The sequence below is a fragment of the Arachis ipaensis genome, chromosome B05 (genome assembly GCF_000816755.2).
Source record: "Arachis ipaensis cultivar K30076 chromosome B05, Araip1.1, whole genome shotgun sequence".
Taxonomy (NCBI): Eukaryota; Viridiplantae; Streptophyta; class Magnoliopsida; order Fabales; family Fabaceae; genus Arachis; species Arachis ipaensis.
In genome coordinates this window covers 7,181,138-7,187,693 of record NC_029789.2, presented here as the reverse complement: position 1 = coordinate 7,187,693, position 6,556 = coordinate 7,181,138, and positions in this window count along the sequence as shown.

Here is a 6,556-nt window from a genome sequence, read left to right as displayed (position 1 = left end):
GATTAACAAATAAAAATAAGAGAAAAAGATAAATAGGTCTCTGACTTTTTGTCCCGTAGACATTTTTGTTCCTAACCATTGAAAAATACTTTTAAGTCCTTGACTTTCACAAAACTTGAACAGATCAGTCCCTGACGGAGACATTTGGACGGATCAGTCCCTGACGGAGATATTTGGACGGAGGGACTGATCCGTCCAAATTTTGTGAAGGTCAGGGACTTAAAAATATTTTTCAATAGTCAGGAACAAAAATGTCTGCGGGACAAAAGGTCTGGGACCTATTTGTCATTTTCTCTAAAAATAATTCTAATAAGTATTTCGACACGTTTAGCGTTCTTATTTGAAATGGTGACATACCGTAAAATATGAATATCTTTGTAATAAGTGATAACATCCTACAATGCATATAATTCGTTAAAGAGGAAGTATAAATAAACAATATATATTGTGAATAAAGTGAATAATGAGTAAATTTTTAAAATGGTCTCTCAGATTGGGACCGTGCACCAATATTGCTCATCAATTTTTAATTGCTTTAAATGCGCCTTTCAATTTGAGCTCCATGTGAAATTCTGATCCTTCCACCCAATTCCAGCATGACTCAGCAGCCGGAGCTCTGAGCTGGTGGTTCCACCTCCACATAGGACGCCCGAACGACGTCGTTTTGCTTGGAGGGGGTGGATGAATCAGAACAGTGTCGTTTTGTGATGGAGGGGAATTAAAAGGTTGCTTGGAGAAAGGGTTGATCATTTGTTAGTCTTTCTTCTACTTCTCTTCAAACGTTTTTTCTCCCTTTCGTCCAGAGAATGCGGTCACAGTAAGGCTCGTTCTCGTTAGTGCTTTTCTAAGTTCATTCCCAGGAGAAGGAAGGACGCCAATCGTACGAAGTTGGTGAACCAGAGGGTATCATCATGGTCAACATCAACAAGGTTAGAAATACAGAGTGTAGTTGAAGTTTAAATTTTTTTTTTTTTGGGTTTTCATTGATGGTTCTTCACGTGAGTTGTTGATTGAAGGTGATTTCATCTTCGTTTGGTGTTTTGTTGAGATTTCTATGTTGTTAGGTTTTTTGTGGTTACAATGTTAGCATGGAGTTTGGATTGCTTTGTTTTTTTTTTATATATCAAATAAGGGCTCTTTCCTCTAATGATATAGTGGTTTAGTTATGGTCAGAAGTTAGTATTGCATGTGTTTAATTTGTTTGTATATGTATCTTGCAGATGGATGAAGTACTAGACATTATGTTTCATCATGGAGGAACTTTCGAAAAGGGTGTGGATGGAAAGATTGGTTACTATCCTGACAACAGAAACTGCCTGGGTAATGTTGAGGTGGATAGGCTGGATGTATTTTACCTGAGAAACTATTATAAGGAGCTAGATTATAACAGAATGAAGGAAGTTTGGTGGCTTGTACCTAGAAAGAGCATAGGGGAAGGATTGAGGAAGTTAAACAGTGATGCAGACCTAAGAGAGATGTGTAAGATGGGTTCACAGAATGAGGGTTTTGTTGATATCTACATTGAACATGAGGTTTCGTCACCTGAACTGATACAAGGGAAGGAGGTTATAGTATATGTTGATGATTAAGTATGGGACCTTGGGACGCAAGCAAAGAAAAATGCCACAGCTGCCCCACACGATGGTGCTAACCCAAATGATAAAAAAGAATCCTACTGAAAATGTTAGTCGACCTAGGGAGCAAGGGGTTAAAGCCTCTGTTAAGGTGCCGATTGAACAAAAACTTAAAAAGAAGGTCTAGAACACTCCGAAATCAACTCAGACAAAAGTGAACAGGAGGTATTGCTTGAGGTCTGCAACTGGGATAGGAGGCACAAAGGGTCAGAAAAGGGGGCAGGGTAGCAAGATGCCAGTGATGTTGCTGTCCTCTGATGAAGACTCCTCTAATTCTGATGAGAGTTCAGAAGATGAGCCCTATAAACCAGTAAGGGAAGACAGCTCATCTTATTCGTGTGCTGTGGACCCTGTTCCTTCACATAAGGTAAAAGGTAAGAAGAAAACAACAAATAAGAGTGATTCACAGGATAAGGGTAAGGGGAAGAATAAGGTGAAGGAGAAGATTTGTGTTGATGATGACGCTTTTGTAGAGGATGTTTCTGATGTTGAAATGGATCTTGGATTTGTAGGAGCTGGTAAGAATGATGATTATGATGCATATGATCCTGGGACCGATTCTGATAGTCCCAACTCATGGCATTCATTGGAGATGAAGACCCCACCCAATTCTGAAGACGAATTAGACGAGGAAACTGAATCTGATGAGGTGTTTCCAGTTTTTAGGGAGGGGGCTAGGTTCAGAGAGCTTCACTTAGAGGTTGGAATGAAGTTTAATACGAAGTGAGATTTTAAAGAGGCTGCTAGGGAGTACACCATCCAGGAGGGAAGGCGTATTTGATTCAATAAGAATGATAGGAAGAGGCTAAGAGCAGTTTGCAAGGTTAAGGAATGCAGTTGGGTTATTTTTGCTTCCAAGGACCGAGACGATACTTGCTGGCAAGTGAAAACTTTTAGAGAGCTGATCATACATGTGCAAGGGAGGATAAGAACAGAGCAGCCAGTCGTAACTGGGTTGCTAGTAAGCTGGTGAAGAAAGTGAGAAAGTATTCCAACTTCAGACATTGTGATGCAAACACCTTCTTCAATACCAAGTATGATCTGTCATTGAATAGGAATTCGATCTCAAGGGCACTATCTGATGCTAGAAACCTTGTATATAGTGATGAAAAGGCACAGTATGCAATGGTGAGGGACTATGGAGAGACACTGTTGAAGACCAACCCGGGTTCGACTGTCCAAATTTGTACCATTCCACAGCCAAACAGTGAGGTGATATTTGAGAAAATGTATGTGTGTTTAAGTGGCTGCAAGAGTGGATTCAGGGCAGGATGTCGTCCACTCATTGGACTTGATGGTGCTTTCCTGAAAACTGTCTTTGGAGGGCAAATTCTATCAGCTATTGCGCAGGATGCAAACCATTACATATACGTCATTGCATGGGCAATTGTGGAAGTTGAAAACACTGCCAACTAGAAATTGTTCCTTGAACTCTTGCATGCAGATTTGGGAGACTACAAGATACATGGTTGGTGTTTTATTTCTGATATGAAAAAGGTATATGGCTGTTAATCCCTTTTGATTTATCTTCCTGTTTCATTACTTTCACTGTATTATATTATTTAATACTGTAACATGCTATTGACTCGTGACAAGGACTACTTTAGATGCACGATAACAAAAGTTAGGGACAATTATGGTGCTTGTAATACAAAGTCAGGGGCTATTATGGGGAGGAAAACTCAAAGCTAGGGACAATTATGGGTCACGATGCTAGTGTATTCTAAATTATTATCTTTGCTGTATCTGAATTAATTATTATTTGCATTGATTCTGTGTTGCAAGGCCTGATTAATGCTGTACAGGAGGTGATGCCCAATGTGCATCACCGTTTCTGTGTATGCCATTTGTGGAGAAATTTTAATAAGCAATGGAAATATCTGGAGCTAACAGGCTTGTTGTGGGACTTTGCACGAGCCACAACCTTTGAGAAATTCAGGAAACACAGAAAAAAGTTGAAGGGGCTTAATCCGGATGCATAGGCATACCTTGAAAAATGATCAACACATTCTTGGATAAGATCTCAGTTCAGTCACAAGCCAAAGTTAGATTCAATATGTAACAATGCATGCGAAGTATTCAACGCAAAGATTAAGGAAGCTAGGAGGAAGCCGATAATCACACTGCTGGAAGAGGTTATGATGTTCGTAATTAGGACAATGGCCAAAAATAAAGTGAAGCTGGATAATCATGTGGGGATACTTCTCCCGGTGATCAAGAGCAGACTGGAGAAGTTGAGGAAGGAATCTAAGCACTGGCAACCAATCTAGGCTGGAGACACCGGATACGAGAAGTTCGAGGTACATGGACACCCTACGCACCATGTAGTGGATTTGGGAAAAAAGCTATGTACTTGTCAGTTTTGGATGCTAACTGGTAATATATTTAAGTGTTAATTAATTATTTAAGTAGTTTGCCTAATGACCCGAATTAATTATTCACCAAATCGTTATTACTGTTTATGCTGTTGCAGGAATCCCATGTGTTCACGCCTGTGCTACTATTACTAGAGTGAACAAGTGGCTAGAGGATTTCTGCCACAAGCTCTTGACAATAGAGTCGTACAAAGCCACTTACTCCCACCACATAAACCCTTTACCTGGCCAACAATTATGAAAAAGATCTGAGAACAATAGATCATTGACACCATTAGTTAAGAAGAAACCGAGACAGCTCCAAACTAAGAGGAGGAAGGATGCAGATGAAGGAGGTCAGTCTAACAAGAAATCAAAGCCAACCACCACTGTGAAGAGACAGCTACGACCATTCACTTGCAAGTATTGCTTGCAGAAAGGTCATATAAAAAGAGGGTGTGAGAAGAACAAGGCTGCTGAAGCTGCTGCTGCTACCGCCAAAGCTGCGGGATTGCTGCTAAGGACCCTAAGGCTGCTGCTCAGAATGTCACTGCAACTGCCTCTGCGTCGGCTACAACAACTACTTCTAATGCAACTCAAGCTGCAAGTGCCTCTGCTACTGCAACAGGATCGGGAACTGCAACAGCATCTGCTACTGCTACTGCATCTGCCCCTAATCCTGCCCCTCTTGTGGAAGTGGATACTCAGCAGGCTGAGATTGATCTGTCTCAGCCCTCATACTCTGAAGCAGAAGACTCCCAAAAGGTATTGTGTACAATAATGTTTCATGTAATGTATTTTTATTATTTGGCGTTCATCTTATTTTTCTAGGCCTTATTACTGTCTGCATTGCAGGAGCACCAACAAAAGAGGAAGACACCTACAAGACCTGGAAAACTGCCACTTAGAAGAAGGTTACCTACTCCAATTGGCTCTACATCATTAAATCCAATGGAGGGAGCTAGTGCAGCAACTACAGCACAGCTGGCCAACTTCCTCAAGTTTGTGCCTACCCCAGGGTTTAAACCGCCAAGAAAGAAGTGATTATGTCCATAGCTTTAGGTTGAAACTCTGAAAGTTTGTGTGTTTTGTGAAACAATTATCTTTGTCTTTTTTGTTTGGTCATGGTGATTCATAGACACCTCTACAACTTTTAAATGCTAATTAAGTTGCTGGAATATAGCTGAAACAATGCTCAGTATTTTTTTGCTTGTTCTTGTGATCACTGCATTATTGCAGAAGTTTATATGAACTAGTGTTATTGTCATTCAGTTATGAATTATGCCTTATGTTAGCTTTCGCTATTGTTGCTTATCCATAACATAATTGGGTATTCAATTCTGTTTACAAAAATAAAACCATAGGAACAACCCACCAAACAACACAATCATTCAATATATCAAAAACTAATCTAATATCAATTACATTGTTTATAAAATGGATTACACTAACATCGTGGTTCTGTACTTCAGTTTTAAGCCTAATCAAACCTTCAACAGTAACATCAACACAAACACAAATAACACGAATACCCCTAAACCAAGCACTTGGACCATCAGTTTTACATTTCTCACATCTGTTTCCAGTTTACCCACCTTCCATGCAATGTTCATCTTCATCCCACCATGCTCATCTTCTTCATCAGACTTCACCAGTACCTCATCCTGTACAGAATCTGTCCAGACAAATAACCCACACCAATTCATTCCACTAGTCTGCAAATATGCATCAACCTTATCAAACAACTACCTCAAATAACCAACACTTGAAATTTTAGCTAGTAAATGCACTCACATTATAATTGGGACACCCGAAGAACGGCTTATTAGGATGAGTCTCCGTCCTTGACCACCGAAGGACAGGCCTGCACCCACAACCGCACCACTCTGGAATTGCTGAACGCCGGCTACGCACATTGTTCCTTTTCCAGTTTCCGGTCGCAGAGGAGCGATTCGACCTTCCAGAAGCATGACGGTCACTCATGGTGGGAGAGGAGGAAGAAGAAGAATAACAGGACAAAATTGAACAATAGCCAGACCAAGCAGAGGGTAGAAGCCGAAGAGCTTTAACTGGACGACGAACTAATTCATAGAGGAAGAATGAAGAACTACGTTAGAGTTTATAATTGGTGCCAGGGACTAATTTGGAAATTTTTTTATCATATTCCACATCAGCTAGCCGTTTAAGGCGTCCTACGTGGAGGTGGAATCGCCAGCTCAGTGCTCCGGCTGCTGAGTCATGCCGGAATCGGGTGGAAGGACCAGGATTTCACACGGAGCTCAAATTGGAGGGTGCATTTAAAGCAATTAGAAACTGAGAGCAACATTGGTGCACGGGCCTAATCTAAGAGACCATTTTGGGGATTTACTCGGTGAATAATGGTTAAAAAAGAAGATAAAATTAAAACTAAAATTTAGATTTTAATTAATTAAATAATTATTAACAGATTTTAAAATTTAAAAAATTAGAATTAGTACCTAAATATATTCATACTATAAATGGTTACTTCTAATTCTACTATAACCACAATTTTAAGGTCTGCGCTAATTCCTCTCATCTCCACGACCA